The sequence below is a fragment of the Zalophus californianus genome, chromosome 5 (genome assembly GCF_009762305.2).
Source record: "Zalophus californianus isolate mZalCal1 chromosome 5, mZalCal1.pri.v2, whole genome shotgun sequence".
Classification (NCBI taxonomy): Eukaryota; Metazoa; Chordata; class Mammalia; order Carnivora; family Otariidae; genus Zalophus; species Zalophus californianus.
In genome coordinates, this window is record NC_045599.1 from 40418766 (window position 1) to 40435147 (window position 16382).

Below are 16382 nucleotides of genomic sequence, written 5' to 3' on the forward strand. Positions count from 1 at the left end.
AAATGTATATACTTCGATGCATGCATATGAATCCACTTATAAATACAGCCTGTAGAACATCCACAGTGGTGGACTCTAGTAACACATTCCCTACAGACCTTGCAGACCTCACTGACCATGAAGCCATCAGGCAGCTTTCTGCTTTTGGTCAGCATGGCCTATCTGTTCCTCTTTGCAGGTGAGTACTATATATATGAGAAATGACATTCTGGACCAGACTGGTTAGTGTCAGCAGTCTTGATGTGATGTTGTTAATGATGACAATGATAATGATGATGATAAGGATGGTTAATGATGGTGACTGCCCAACACATTTTTAATTGAGAAGGAACTTTTATTTGCAAACTAGCTACTTTAATTATCAGTACAATACTACACAAAAGATGGTTTTATCCTATCGTAAAAACAGTGTTACATCTCATAGGATGAGATGGCCTGTCCTAGGTCACTTGGGCCCCAAGTGGCTAATCTAGGAGTTCCAGGCCGATTAATTTTATTCCCCTCAGCAGACCACAATTAACAGCAGAAGCTTCGTTCCTCAAAGAAACAATTTATAGTGAAATTAGAAATTCTCATTTAAAGTCACCTTCAAGAAATTCTTATCTAAGGAGTTCAACTGCCAGAACTTTCCTGAGAAGCTTTCGTTTTACAGAAAGCTGAGTCATTCTTACTTACTCAGTAGGTAAACAAAGTAAAGAGATCATTAGAAAGAGAGACTCAGAGAGAAGTAGAAAGTGCCCATGACTGGTATGCTAAGATTTGACTTCTAATCCTCATTATGCTACTATCTTCTTCTTTAATATTGAGCAACTCACTCCTGGCCTCTATTTCATCACATGAAAATAGAGAGTGTGAACCTAACCTGTTCTAAGATTTCTTTCAATAAATGATTATGCTTAAGTAGCTTGGCTCTAAAGCCTGGAAGACCTGGGTTTGAATCCTGGCTCTGCCATTTACGAAGTATATGTCCTTAGACCAGTTATTTGCCCCAGAGCTCAACTTGCTTCTCTTTGGGATGATTGGAATGACTTAATGTATGTAAGATTTAATATGGTGCTTAAAACATAGAAATCTTCCAAGTTAATGGTAGATAGTGTTAGTGGGGAATGCTGATGAATCCTGACTTTTTAAAAGTGTTCTTGAAATTCTTTTGTATTATATTATTATATTGGCACTTGTTTGCCATTTGTCTTGGTTATCTTTCAGTCAAATGGCTTCTGGATTTTGGAATTTTCAACTTTTTTTCTGGTTAAATATATACCTCTTTGACAAAGAATAGATCCAGACTCTGCCTTCCTTTCTTCAGGAATAGCTCAGTTTTAAGATAAACCCTAACGAAGTGAACCACATGCTTGGATAAAAGCCACATAAATCATAAATAGCAAATGTAAGGAAAAGAGCTTTGTACTGGGCATTTGTAATCTGGCCTCTGGCTCAGTTGTGTGGCGAAGAGGCTGTGTGTCCTGAGCAATTTTCTTCCCTTCTCTGGGCCTCAGTTTTTCATCCATAAAGTAAGACAGTTGTAATGGACAATTACTAAGGATAATTTTAGCTGTTAAATTCTGGAATTCTTCTGAGGTGTTGTGATTTATCAGTGTGTGTTATCTCATTGCAGAGGCTGTAAGCCAAGGAGGTTGTCAGGTATGTACTCTCTCATGGGTCCTCTTTGGTCATAAGAGGTTGTCTTACAACAATAGGAGATCTTGAGCTGAGGGGCACAGTGGCTGTTCTTTTAAGATCTTCAGAGGTCATTTGGCTAGCCTGGTGAGAAGCCGGAATGGTAGCCTGACACACTGACATAGAGTGTCATCACTGATGCAGACGCACCAAAGGACTCGAAAATCACCTCCCATTTTCCTGAAATTAGTCAGATGTCTCATTTCCATATAAGGAGTTTATAGGCAGTGTTTATAAAAGTATGGGGTGAATATCATTTATTTTCCAAATCAGGATAATTTTTTTAAATTTTTTTATTGTTATGTTAATCACCATACATTACGTTATTAGTTCTTGATGTAGTGTTCCATGATTCATTGTTTGTGCATAACACCCAGTGCTCCACGCAGAACGTGCCCTCCTTAATACCATCACCAGGCTAACCCATCCCCCCACCCTCCTCCCCTCTAGAACCCTCAGTTTGTTTTTCAGAGTCCATCATCTCTCATGGTTCGTCTCCCCCTCCGACTTACTCCCCTTCATTCTTCCCCTCCTGCTATCTTCTTCTTTTTCTTTTTTCTTAACATATGTTGCATTATTTGTTTCAGAAGTACAGATCTGTGATTCAACAGTCTTGCACGATTCACAGCGCTCACCATAGCACATACCCTCCCCAATGTCTATCACCCAGCCACCCCGTCCCTCCCACCCCCTACCACTCAGCAACACTCAGTTTGTTTCCTGAGATTAAGAATTCCTCATATCAGTGAGGTCATATGATACATGTCTTTCTCTCCAAATCAGGATAATTTTAAAAGTGAAAGTAGTGTATGTAATAGTTATATCAAAAAGATAATTAAAAAAAAACTGATAGTATCCCAGGCAACTCAGAACGTACATTAACTCTGGATCTGTGTACCTTGTTCATAACATCACTGCAAATGCTTCATAAAATGCACATTCCTGATTCTTACACAGACATATTACATTATCAATTGAAGCAAGACATCTAGGGATTTTTGAGTCTGGGGAATCTTCATTTTAAGAAGCTCCCTGCCATTTTGGCACACATTAAAATTAGAGAATCGCAGCTCTAAATTTCTGTAAACATACTTGAGTATACGGAGTGAGTCTATGCCAGACTCATGAATAGCGAATCCTCTGGCAGTTTGTATTAGCAGTTAGTAATTACAGAATCAACATTCTTGAGAAGGTCTACAATAAAAATAGTAGTAACAATAACAATAGGACCTACATTAAAAAAATACATATATACCTTCAAATACAAAAAGGTACAGTAGAGCGATTTAGCTTATTTTTTAAAATATGAGCTTTGAGAAAGAGAATATTTAGGCTCATATTCCAGCCCTATTACTCACTAAATGTTTGATTTTAGGTAACTTACTTCAGTTAAAATTTCAATAAAATTTAGCTAATAATAGCACTTAATTCAGTATTATGTGAGTTAATTTATATACAGCCCATAAGAGTGTTTAGCACATAATAAATGCTAAATACAAATTAGCTATTATTAAATGACAATTTTATGATTACATCTTAATAACTGTTACATTTATAATTTTACCTTTCTAATCGAACATTAAATATTTTTCACAAAATGTTTATAAAGACATATAAGGAGAAACAACTTCAATGCTTTTGAACATTTAATCCACTCAACAAATATCCTGCACACCGATACCAAAGAATATTCTAACATTTAACTTCTGTCACTTGATTCTCTACTTTAAAATCATAGATACTTTTCACCTGCTCAGAAGGTAATATCTAAATTCTTCAGCTTTGCATTCGAGTCCATTTCCAATCTGTAGGCAGTGTCCCTGTTTCGCCTCATTCATTCTTTACCCGCCTGTGACCAGGGAATTGCCATACCAGGTGGCCCACAGTCCCTCGCCAGCCAGGACCTCTCGGATGTTGTTGCTGATGTTGCTCTTTATCTGAAAGAAATCCACTAGCCACTGTCTGTGCCATCATTAAAGCGCGCCCATTCTCTTGGTCCGAAGGACTCCTGCAGCCCCTCTCATGTGCCCTGCATATATAGAAATCTCCCACCGGCAAAATCACTTCTATCTATTGTCCCCACCAATGATTCATTGCATTCTCTTCAGTATTTCTGTTGGATTTTATTAATGTACTTAATTCAACATTTATTTTATTCACAAATAGTCTTCTCTATTAGGACATGAGCTCTTTAAGGTCAGAAAAATGTTTTCTCTCCTTTGTGAATCCTAGTTTAAAAATGAATGAAAGATTCAGCAAATGATAGCGAATATATAAGAAGACTATCCGATGTGAAATGTAGTGTCAGTTCTGCTTTCCAAAAATTAGCCTAATACAAAAATTTTGAGATGTACCTTTTTTATCTACATATCTTACCTGAAAACTTAGTTTAAAATATGTTGATGAAGAGGTCTAAATGGACTTTTTTGTACTTATTTTTTAAAGTTTTTTTTTACCTTTTCATTTTGAAATAACTTGATTTAAAAAAAACAGTAAAAATATTTCAAAGAAATACCATCTTAACATTTCACAAAACTTTAGCACAGTCATCAAAATCAGGATCTTAACATTGACATGTAACTGTTAACTAATCTATCATCTCATCCAAATTTCACCAATTGTCCCAGAAATACCATCTTTCTAGTATGGGATCTAATCTCAAATCCCATGTACTTGTTTTATCTCCTCAATCTCCTCAACTCTTTTTAAGCAACAGTACTTTCTTGAGGAAAAATTTGATTGTAAAATTTTCATTAGACATTTAATTAGACGACCTTGGAAATCCAACTCACTGGCACAAGGTTGACACTCAACTGACGTTTACTGAGCACACAGTAAAGAAATTAAATTGATTTCTTTATGGAATCATACAAAAGGGAATTAAAAAGGAAGCTAAATAGCAAAAAGAGAGAAAATAATTTTTTTAAAGATTTTATTTATTTATTTGACAGAGAGAGACACAGCGAGAGAGGGAACACAAGCAGGGGGAGTGGGAGAGGGAGAAGCAGGCTTCCCGCGGAGCAGGGAACCTGATGCGGGGCTCGATCCCAGGACCCTGAGATCATGACCTGAGCTGAAGGCAGACTCTAACGACTGAGCCACCCAGGCGCCCCAGAGAGAAAATAAATTTTTGAAAACAAAATCATGATAAATAAGAAGGAAAATAAAAGGAGAATTTGATTATTTTTAAAGATTAACTTCTTGTAAAGTAAGTCCCCTCTGTCCCATCAAATGTAAACTTTGTATCAGACATTGTTTTTGCAACAGAAAATGTTTGGGAAAAAACTAGCCAAATTCAATCATTGCTTAAACTACATCATACCAAATACTTAGATTCTTTGGAACTATTTTGCCAATTGAGAGGACTAAATATTTTATTTAAATCTGCAGCTTTCATGTGTTTTTTTTTTTAAGATTTTATTCATTTATTTGACAGAGAGAGGGAACACAAGCACGGGGTGTGGGAGAAGGAGGCTTCCCACGGAGCAGGGAGCCTGACGCGAGGCTCAATCCCAGGGTCCTGGATCCCAGGGTCCTGGGATCATGACCTGAGCCAAAGGCAGATGCTTAACGACTGATCCACCCAGGCGCCTCTCTTCATCTGTTTTGATACCACCTAAATATCTTTTATCCCATATGGTGACTGTAGAAAGCATAAAGATAACAAGTCAGATTCTTGTTCCAAGACAATGACAAATTTATACTATCCAGGTTGATGACAATCTGCTTAACTCTGATATTTCTAATCCTTAAACTGATATTTCTAATATTCTGTCTTGTTCCCGTCTTTACCACAGGGGGTAAATGACATTCTGTGTGGCAGGTAGAGGAATATATTTTCCTGTTGAACTTCTAAGTCTAGAAAAACATGTTGAAGGTCATTGCAATGAAATCATGACTTCAGCTTTACAAACTGCATTATTGCTATGATGCTTTTAATACCAACTAATTTGCAAGCAGATATATAAATATGAATAGGAACTTCTTGGGAGGAGGGACTTAATATTCAAAACTAGGTGCTTGGGAAAATGCTTTCCAATCATCATCGTGACAGATAAATAAAGACGAAAAGCAACCCAGAAAAATCAGTGTATTAAGATATCAAAGCGTTAGTTCTATCTCCATTACCACGTCATGGAAATGTTGGAAGCATTTCTTCCAAAAGTAAGTGAGCCCTCAGAGTCCCCTCCTGCAAAATTAGAACATTGGATTTATTACTTTTCAAAGACATATCTTTTGGTTAAATAAATGCAAAAGCAAAACTTCAGCAGGGGAAGTAATAAATGCAGATTTGTCTCTGGTTGAAGCACTGGTAAAGAGAGAAGGATACAAAGGTGGGCATTGAAAGTTTGTTCTCTATTCTTAAAAGGAAGATTTGTAAACACACTTTATCCCAGGCTCTCTCTTAAATTCAATAATTATTTATCCTATCCTCCCTACTATTTAACAACACTTACTGAGCATCTATTACATTCAAGACATACAGGAAATACACATATGAAAAAATGATTCCTGACTTTTTACGGGATACCTGAACCAAAAGCCTTTAAAAAGGCAAATTCAAACACAGAGACTTTACTTCTAGAAGTGCAGCCTGAGAAAAAGAGTTGGGGTTATATCAAAAGGGCAGTATAGTTTGCATAGCAAAACAATAAGGAAACAAACTAAATGTTTCTAAATGGGGATTTGCATAATAATCTGTATAACATATGGTAATTATTCAAAATGGCTATACAACTATTCAAAATGGTCATATAAAATATATGTTACTTGACACAGATAGGAACTGAAAGTATATTTCAGGTTTAAAAAGCATTTGGTAAAATGGTGTCAATTGAGTGACCATATTTTAAAAATATATCAACATAGAAAATATCAAATTTGGGGATAATGGATTCTGGGTTTTTAAGTAAATCCCTCTTGTACTGCTCTGTGTTTTTAAAAAATTCTATTCTAAACATGCATTGTTTGTATGATTGGCAGGTAGAGAGATAAATAGCTAATGAAGAGATCAATGATAGAACATGATTATATATGTACATATTTTACATTCCCTTTCTTCAAGAAGTTTGCATCCAGAAAAAAAATGTTTTTTAAAAACAAACATGTTTGCATTATTGAAGGTTGGTATCAAATAATGTTTGTAGGCATTTGGAAACAGGAAAAATCCATTTTTACCTGAGAGTTAAAATTTTGAATTTTATGAAAATTTTGAATATCAGATGGTACTTGAGATGTACATTAAAGAATGATATGAAAGGGAAAATTTGTTCCAGGAGGAAGGAGTAGTGTAGTGTTGAGGAAAAGCAAAGTGTTTTCAGAGGTTAGTAATGGACCCGTTTGGCTCTATTAGCGGCTTCCTGTATGATCATAATGTGAAATGGCTAAGAATGTAGGCTCTGGAGTTAAACTGTCCTCATTTGACTTTGGTTTTTATGATTTAATAACTACGTGACCTTGAACAAATTATTTAATATCTGTGGGTCTCATTTTCCTTATCTGTAAAGTGTTGATAATAATATTAATTCCACAGGGTGCTCCAGAGGGTTAAATGAATAGTTCCATTTAAAGCACTTAGTACAGTGGCTAAAACATTGGCAGCCCTCACTAAATGTTAGGCATTTACTGTGGGCAGAGTAGAGCCATATTTGGAAAAGTGTAGAGGGGCTATGATTTTTAAGGATGTGGTGCAAACTTTCTAAGAATCACTGGCAATTGAACAAGTTGGCTGTAACACTAGGGCCTACATTCTACCGTCTAAATTCTGTTCTCTTTTCCCATTCATTCAACAAACATTTTTTCTTTTTTTAAATATTTTATTTATTTATTTGACAAAGAGAGAGAGACAGCGAGAGCAGGAACACAAGCAGGGGGAGTGGGAGAGGGAGAAGCAGGCTTCCCGCCGAGCAGGGAGTCTGATGTGGGGCTTGATCCCAAGACCCTGGGATCATGACCTGAGCCAAAGGCAGATGCTTAACAACTGAGCCACCGAGGTGCCCCAATAAATTTTTTTTTGATATTTGACTTTTACCAGGTCCTTTCCTAGGAAATGGATAAAGATGAATCCGATATGGCTTATTATCTCGAGACACTTCTAGCTGTGTTGAGGAGTGACTTATAAAAGACACTTAGAAAAAGTTGACAGATTTCTCCAGAAAATTCCAAGAGATAAAGAATTTATACTTGGATATGCACTTATGATATAGCAGTTTGGCAATCAGTATTGGGAGCATTAAAAGTTATGACCTTTGAGATAGCAATTCTTCTCATAAGAGCATACCCTAAGAAAGTAATCAGAATACGTACAAGTATTTTATATATAAAATGGTGATTTTGACTCAATTTAGTGTACAAAAGAAGAAATATACAACAATGGGGTATTAGTATAATAAATCATTTCACATTTTTATGATGGAGTATTACACCACAAAAATCCTGCTTTCTAGGATGTGCATAATGGTACAGAAAAGGTAAGTGATAAAGAATGAATGGGACATATATACAATGTGATTCTATTTTTAATATACAACTGGAAATGCAATGCATACAGAAGAAATGGAAAGAAAAACAAATGCTCACAAAGGGCATCTCTGGGTGCTAGGACTACGTGTAACTTTTATTACTTTTTATTTTCAACATATATCTTCATTGGAATAATAAAATATGTGCTTTTTAAAAGAATTTCTAAGCATAAATGTAGCATATCTTTTCATTCCTTGAGAGAACTAATGATGTCAATGGCATTATTCATGAAGTTAAAAAAAGCACTCCATTTAAATTACAGGCTTTTTGCAGCAACTATGAGAAACCAGCTACAGGTGGAAAACCCTGTCCCAAGATCCACAAACCGGTGTGTGGTTCTGATGGGCAAACTTACCGCAATGGCTGTGAATTCTGCAAAGCAGCTACGTAAGCACGTGGAAGCAACTTCTAGAAATGCACACTTAGTTTGGGCCAGTGGGGTATGGGCTTGGGAAAGTACTGGTTAAGCCTTTACTGTTCTAAGTATTGTACAGATAACTCTTCATTAGAATAAGACAATGTAATTATCCCCAAAAAGAGAGACCTAGAAAGGCGAAGTGCCCTCTCCCAATTCATCCAGCCTGGGCTGAACCCATTTCCACCACATTTCATTCTGAGCACCAACTCTTTTCTTTCAGGAAAAAAAATGGAAAGCTTGGTTTCAAACACAGTGGGAAATGTTGATTCCTCTGACACTGCAAGGCTAGAGGTGCGCTCCTGTTTGTCATTTGCATCAGAAGACTTGGTCCCTGTTACTCAATATCTTTTGCGGGGTATTTCCCACCTGTTATCATGCATAAAAGACAACAGCTTCAATAAAGGTACCTTGGCAGACTTTCGACATTGATGTTATTTTTGGGTCACAGTGGAGCCTCCTGTTTGATTTAGTTAGACCACCTAAGTCTGAAATGATACCACTTGAAAACAAACACAGGGCTTAGAGTATTACTACACTTTTCAAACCCAGAATTCACCCATCAGTGCTTTGAATCTCAGTTCTTCAGACTTACGCAGATGAACTCAAGGTTAACAAAACTCGGTCCAAGAAAATATATATTATCTGACCCAAATTAGCATTCTTTATTATATAGTGTATTGGGGGAAGTATTTCGTCCTAAGAGACACACTGAGTGTGTGTGTTTTAGAGCTTCTCAGCTTGTATGCAGAGACAAGAAATAAGTACCACATGAGACAGACTGTGGGTCCCTTCAGTCATCAAAGCAGCTGAATAGGTTCAGGAACAGCTGAAGCCTGTAGGATAGTTGTCTCGGGCTTTATCAGTTTTATCAGCTTTATCAGTTCACTACCTGTATTACATAAAATATGGTAAGCTTCTATGTGTGGTAAATTGTGAAAAACCTTGAAAGTATAGGTTTATTGACATGTTGTAGGTGTTTAGAAATCTAAAGATGGGCAGACAAGCTTGGCATCTTCAGTGTATTTACAGACTACTTGGAGAGACAAATGTATCCCAACTTACTAAAATATAGTTTGATATGCTCCTATTTTTTAGAAAATCTCAATGAATGAAGTATTCCATTTATTAATTGCTCAAATAATTTCTCAGTGTTTATGAGCTACAAGCCACCATTCCAAGAACAGGGTGAAGATCTCCACTACAAAGCATCATGCTTTAAGATTTAAGTGGGTGCACAAAATATATTTTAAAAATATATTTTCAGGGGGTGCCTGAGTTGGTTGAGCATCCAACTCCTGATTTGGGCTCAGATCATGATCTCCGGGTGGTGAGATCAAGTCCTGTGGTGGACTCTAACCTGGGCATGGAGCCTGCTTAGGATTCTCTCTCTCCCTCTCCTTCAGACCCTCCCCCAGCCCTCCCTCCACCTCGAGCATGTGCATGTTCTCTTTCTCTAAAAAAAGAGGCTAAAAATATTTTTTCAGTTATCAATAAATTTATAAAGGAAATCAAATTAAGACATAAGATGCAGAAAAGTGGGTACAGTTTAGAGAAAGGAATTATTTGAAACTGGTTACTTTGAACTCAATCCTGAGGGCTTAAATGGATTCAGTCCCATGTAAATTTGGAGGAAGAGTATTACAAGCAAAGAGAATGACAAACATGAAAACAACACAATCCAGAAAATAAAAATAAAAAAGAATAATACTAATTTAAGAAATAACAACACACAATTCAAAAATTGAAACTCGGAAATAAGGTTGAGCATGATCAAGGATGAAAGGAATTAGTTCATAAAGAGCCTTGGGAGCCAAGCTAAAGCAATTCATATACTAAGAATTATAGGAAATTATTGTAACGCATTAATAGAAAACTTCATTGCAGGGATGGCATTTTTAGCTGATCTATGACAGATAAGATATTTGCTGGGTTGAAAAGAATGGAATACGTAAGTGATGGATCACTAAATTCTACACCTGAAATCAATTTTACCATATATGTTAACTAGCTAGAATTTAAATAAAAACTTGAAGAAAAAAACCTCTTTATCAGCGTTAAGGTGAATCATCATGCTATACCTGGCATATTAATGGGGCAGTTCATGTATAAAGGCATATTAATGGGGCAGTTCATGTATAAAGATAGCTTTAAAACATGAGTTTCTTGTGAAAGAAATATTTTTGAAGTACAAACAGGAAGGATTTTTCCAACAGTTAGTCTTTTTTTCAGAGTAAAGTTGCATACAAACTGAAGATCACCTCTTATATTGAATTACATAATGAAAAATCAGTCAATTTAATGGTTGACAAACATTGACATTCAAATAAAGATGTTGCTGGTATTTGAAAGAAAGAAAGAAAGAAAGAAAGAAGGAAGGAAGGAAGGAGGGAAGGAAGGAAGGAAGGAAGGAAGAAAAAGAAAGAGAAAGAAAGAAAGAAAGAAAGAAAGAAAGAAAGAAAGAAAGAAAGAAAGAAAGAAAGAAAGAAAGAAAGAAAGAAAGAAAAAAAGAAAGAAAGAAAGAAAGAAAGAAAGAAAGAAAAAAGAAAGAAAGAAAGAAAGAAAGAAAGAAAGAAAGAAAGAAAGAAAGAAAGAAAGAAAGAAAGAAAGAAAGAAAGAAGGAAGGAAGGAAGGAAGGAAGGAAGGAAGGAAGGAAAGAAAGAAAAAGAAAGAGAAAAAAGAAAGAAAAAGAAAGGGAGGAAAGGGGGGAAAGCAGAAGAAAAAATTCAGAAACATTGTGAAAAATGACATCTTTGAGAAGGTTGTTTCCAAAGTCTCAAATTGAGTATGTGGAAAAACCAAGATCAGCTCTCAGAGAATACCAATATCACATACTTTTCAGCATACTGTTGCTAAAGCAGAGATCTCCAACAAATGGCAAACAAGCTGGATGTGGCTTCAGGATTTTCTTAGCCCACACACAGTCACTTCTTTTCATAGATGTCAATATTTGAAAACTGAAGAAGTGCACATAAAAAAAAATGGATTTCTAGAAACTCTGGAAAAGTAAGAGAATCTACTGATGCGGTGCCCATGTCCCTTAGTAACAACAATGGTTAACTTCTGACTCCTTTGGATGAGTCGTTCCCACAGGGTCCCAGGACTCGTTCTCATTAGTTCCTGGATCCTGATGGCATATGAGCTCTGTATCTCACTTTAAGGCACAACAGTTTCGAGCACCTCATCGAGTACTCTTGGTTTTGGAAAATTCACAACCTAAAGAAGCAGCCCATTCTTTCAATACAGAACAATTTCTTTTTTTTTTTTTAAGATTTTATTATTATTTGAGAGAGAGGCAGGGGGAGCACGAGGAGGAGCAGAGAGAGAGGGACAAGCAGACTCCCCGCTGAACGCAGAGCCCAACATGGAGCTTGATCTCAGGACCCTGAGATCATGACCTGACCCAAAATCAGGAGTCAGACGCTTAACCAACTGCACTACCTTGGCCCCTCAGAACAATTACTTTATAGCAAGTTAGTTTTTGTCTCTTTATCACTTCTACCAAGTGGTAGTACTTATTTCTGCTTTGAAACCCCACACAAAAAATGTCTTCCTGACCACCTTTTTATAACACACTCACATGGGCACGCACACACACAAGCATACACACATACAGGCACACACAGGCACAAGACAATGCACACACACTTGTACTTCCCTTTTCACATTCTCTTCCTTCAAATAACTCCCAGCCTTGCCTTCTTTCAATAGAATATCATCAGCTGCCTCAACAAGCTTTATTTAAAATCCCCTGTTGCCAGAGTATCAACTTACACTAGGGATCAAAGTACAAATCTAAATTTGTTTAAAAAAGATTATAGCTAGCATTCATTAAGTGAGTGGAGTGTTTTCTATGTGTCAGACGTTGTCTAAGGGCTTTATATATATTATCTCAGTAAATCTATACAACAACCTAATGAGATAGGCGTTATTATTACCTTTATCTTACATAAGAGGAATCTGAAGCACAGAAACATGTGACCAGTCACCAAGTTAATAAGAGATAGAGAGAGAACTCGAACTCAGGCAAACAGTCCCTTAATGTAGGAATTGCATAAATATTCTTTCCATGGACTTATTAACAAGTTAGTGTCTAAAGTGTTCTGAGGTACCAATAAAAAGCAAAGGAAATAAATAGACCTGAGTATTTTAATTGTGATTACGAAACCTGCAATGCTAATTATGAAATAGTCAAGGACTCCCTAAGATACTCTGCAGTGTCATACCACAGCATGGTGGGTGACTCTTGATCAAGATCAAGGGCTGGTCGTATTGTTTGAGTTTTAATACAAGCAGAAGATATTTTATAGCAATTAAGAGATAAAATTTATTTTTTAAGATTTTTTTTTTATTTTTATTTGTCAAAGAGAGAGAGGTAGGCAGAGGGAGAAGCAGGTTCCCTCTTGAGCAAGGAGCCTGACGTGGGACTTGATCCCAGGACCCTGGGATCATGAACTGAGCTGAAGGCAGACGCTTAACCAACTGAACCACCCAGGCGTCCCAAGAGATAAAATTTAGAAGATGGACTCTGTCACAAAATTCCATGACAATCTCTGTTTTTTCATTGGAGAAATGAAGACAATATCTATAAAATAGGTTGTTTTAAGAATTGAATGAGCTAATTCATGTCAAGTTCTTGGCACAGAGTCCAGTCCTGGATGTTTAATAAATATTTGTTATTTTTAATATAGGGTATACTAGTTGGAAGTCAAATATTTTGAAAAGACCAATGAATCAGTATACTAGTGTGACAGAGATGATATGTGAACAAACTCACTTTATGTCCTTGGCCAATCTGTGTTCTCTCCTGTGGGAAATTACGAGGTTCCACATAGCCTGGGCTCACAATTTCAAGATCTCTGAGTCTTTTAATAAAAGGGTCTAGAAAGCAGCCTCAAGTATGTTATGGCACCAAATGTCACAGGCTGTGTCTGATCGAGCCACAGACAATAAATGGCCATATATGCTCATAATACATATATATGTAAACGTGGCCAGTTATGTCTGTGTCTATTATATCATGGACAAATACGTGAATGAGTCTTGGATCTAATCTCAAATGCTCCCGTGGGTCTAATAACAATAGCTGACATTAATGGAACATTTTAGCATGGGTGTCAGATACATGCATCATCTCAATAAATAATGATGAAATTAAATGTATGTGAATTTCAGTTTGTATCAAAACTTTGTGCGCTGAGTGAAGAAATTGACACCCAAAGCAGAGAAGTTACCCAAAATTCTATCTCAAGCATCTGCTACTCTGAAGGACTCTGTGTTCTGAAACTAATGCCTCTACGTGGGTGAAGATTGGGCGAAATGACCAAATAATAAGGCAACCAAGAAATGGCAAAAGGACCTTCAGTTAAATAGTGATTACCTAGTGCTTGACCTTTGGCCTCTTTCTTAATATTGTGAAGTGTTTAATGAGACTTGGTAAAGGACTGGCAAGCCTCCCTCTGACAATTTTGGCAACATGACTGAATTTAAGAGATATTATGTCTTCCATGCAATATGAATTATATTTCAAAAACCAGACCAAATATCCCATTTTTCTGCTGGATCCAGTTCAACCTATTTGCTTCTATCTGAATACCCGAACAAGTGCTATGTAGCTGATGCCTTCCATCTTGTACTGTGCTCAATCTTTACGCACGTGGGGCTCAAAGACCAAAACCTGCCATGTGCCTATCCCCCACCTCCCCACCACTGAAGGAAGAATTGAAAGGAAACACAGTGGCTAAATTGTTCCAAGGAAGAGAGCTAATAAGGAGCTTAAAGTTTCCTTCCTTTTAGCTGCATGACAAATGGCTTGGTGAGTCTAAATCAGGTAACTGGACAAGGGATGCTCGAAGACAGCTCACAGTCAGAAACCAAGATCACTAAACTGCCGGTGTGAACTTTCTCCTTCCAAACCACAACAGAATACTTAGCAAAATTTGACTCCTTCAATAGGGTATTATTATCATGATTTTTGAAATAAGAGGAAAGGGAGATAGGAAAAGAGGCAGATGGAGAGACAAAGAGACAGAGATTAACTTGCATAAGAATACACAGCTGAAACGAGGAGTGACAGACCCCTCAGGTCATCTGACTCTAATGCTCTTGTTATTTCCACCCAAATACGAAGACCACGACAAGAGTAGCCTTGATGTAGAATCCCACTCCAAGATAAGTGGGACACCTCTTCCCCTTCACTCGCATGGGGTCATGCCCAGCATTTTGTGAGCCTACTCCAAGACCGAATTTTGACCTGACTCCCAAATGTGAAGGAAGATGACAATGGGAGACAATTCTAAAGGTGGGAGGATTCCCATCATTAAAGAAGAAATTAAATGTTCCATTTAAGAAAATTAGAGCATTAAAAGGAATTGTTCTAAACACCCTTTGGCATGGCTTGGAGAACAGCGATATAGAGAAAAAGCTGCCTTACTCACCTTACTTACCTTCTACTAATTCATGAGACAGTCTCTGAGACCTTGGAGCAGAGGCTTCCTGAGACTACTTCTTCTCACTACACTATCCTCACATGCAAAGCACTCCATGATATTTGTTATTTATATATGCTATTCTGAAATGTGATAACACCGGAGCTAGGACAAAAGCATGGGTAGGCCAGCCGATGGCACTAAATATGTACAAAGCAATTGTTTAGGCAAAATGCAAATAAAGCTATTTGGGAATTCCCTGAATTGAGGTCTCTACGTGAGTATCTGAATATGAAAATAATTTGCATCAAATTTACCCATTATGATCAATATATCATAAAGCAAGTGTAGCAAAATATTAATTGAAGAGTCCTGGTGGTGTGTATATGGGTTTTCACTGCATAATTCTTTCAACTTGTCTGTATTTTGGAATTTTTCATAATGAAATTTTGGTTAAAATTATCTGGTCTTTAAATTTAATCAGGCCTTCTGGTTCACTGAGCCTGTTCTGACATTCATATGAATCCCAGTACAGAGAATAATTGTGGAGAGGGCAAAACAAAGTTGCCTTTTTACTATAGAAAAATTTAAAACTTGTCCTTCTTCATGCCCTAAAATTGCTGGCTTGGTTAAAAGAAATCATTCATCATTTTCAAAATTGCCCTTCTAAAGAAGCTGCAATGAAAATCAAACACAATCCAGAACCACTAAATCTGGGGACTTTTTAGAATTAGAAGAAATTGTAAGAATCACCTACTTCACCTCTCTTCCCAAAGCTGAAATTTTCTTTAGAATTTAAAAATGTTTATTTATCCTGCACTTCCTTATATTGGAATGAGTTCTGCCACCTGGAACTACATAGATCATATAATATCTTCCTCCTTCATGCTAACGCCCTTCACATGATGAATCCAATGGCAACACCACCACTTATCTTTTCTACTATGGTCAACCAATCTTCTGCTATGTGTTTTCTGGACCCCACTTTATCAAGGTCATTCTTCTTTAGACAGGCCTAATTAATTCAAATTTCTCTTATATAGGGAAGCCAACCTTGAACACAATATTCCACTGTTTTATAATATTGATTTTATGACTGACTAAAAATCCCGGGGTGATTTTCGCACGAGCTTCTGTTTGGCATACTAGCTTGAGGCAAGAAGATCACTGGTGTAATGTATTCTCAAACATAAGCTCTCTTGTTTTTTGTTACCTCATAAAGATACATTATACATCATCATTCCCCACTGGACGCATTCATCACTTATTAATGACCAATGCCTGGTGCATTTTTACTGGCTTTTAAAATATAATTTGAGGTAAATAATTGGCACATCATT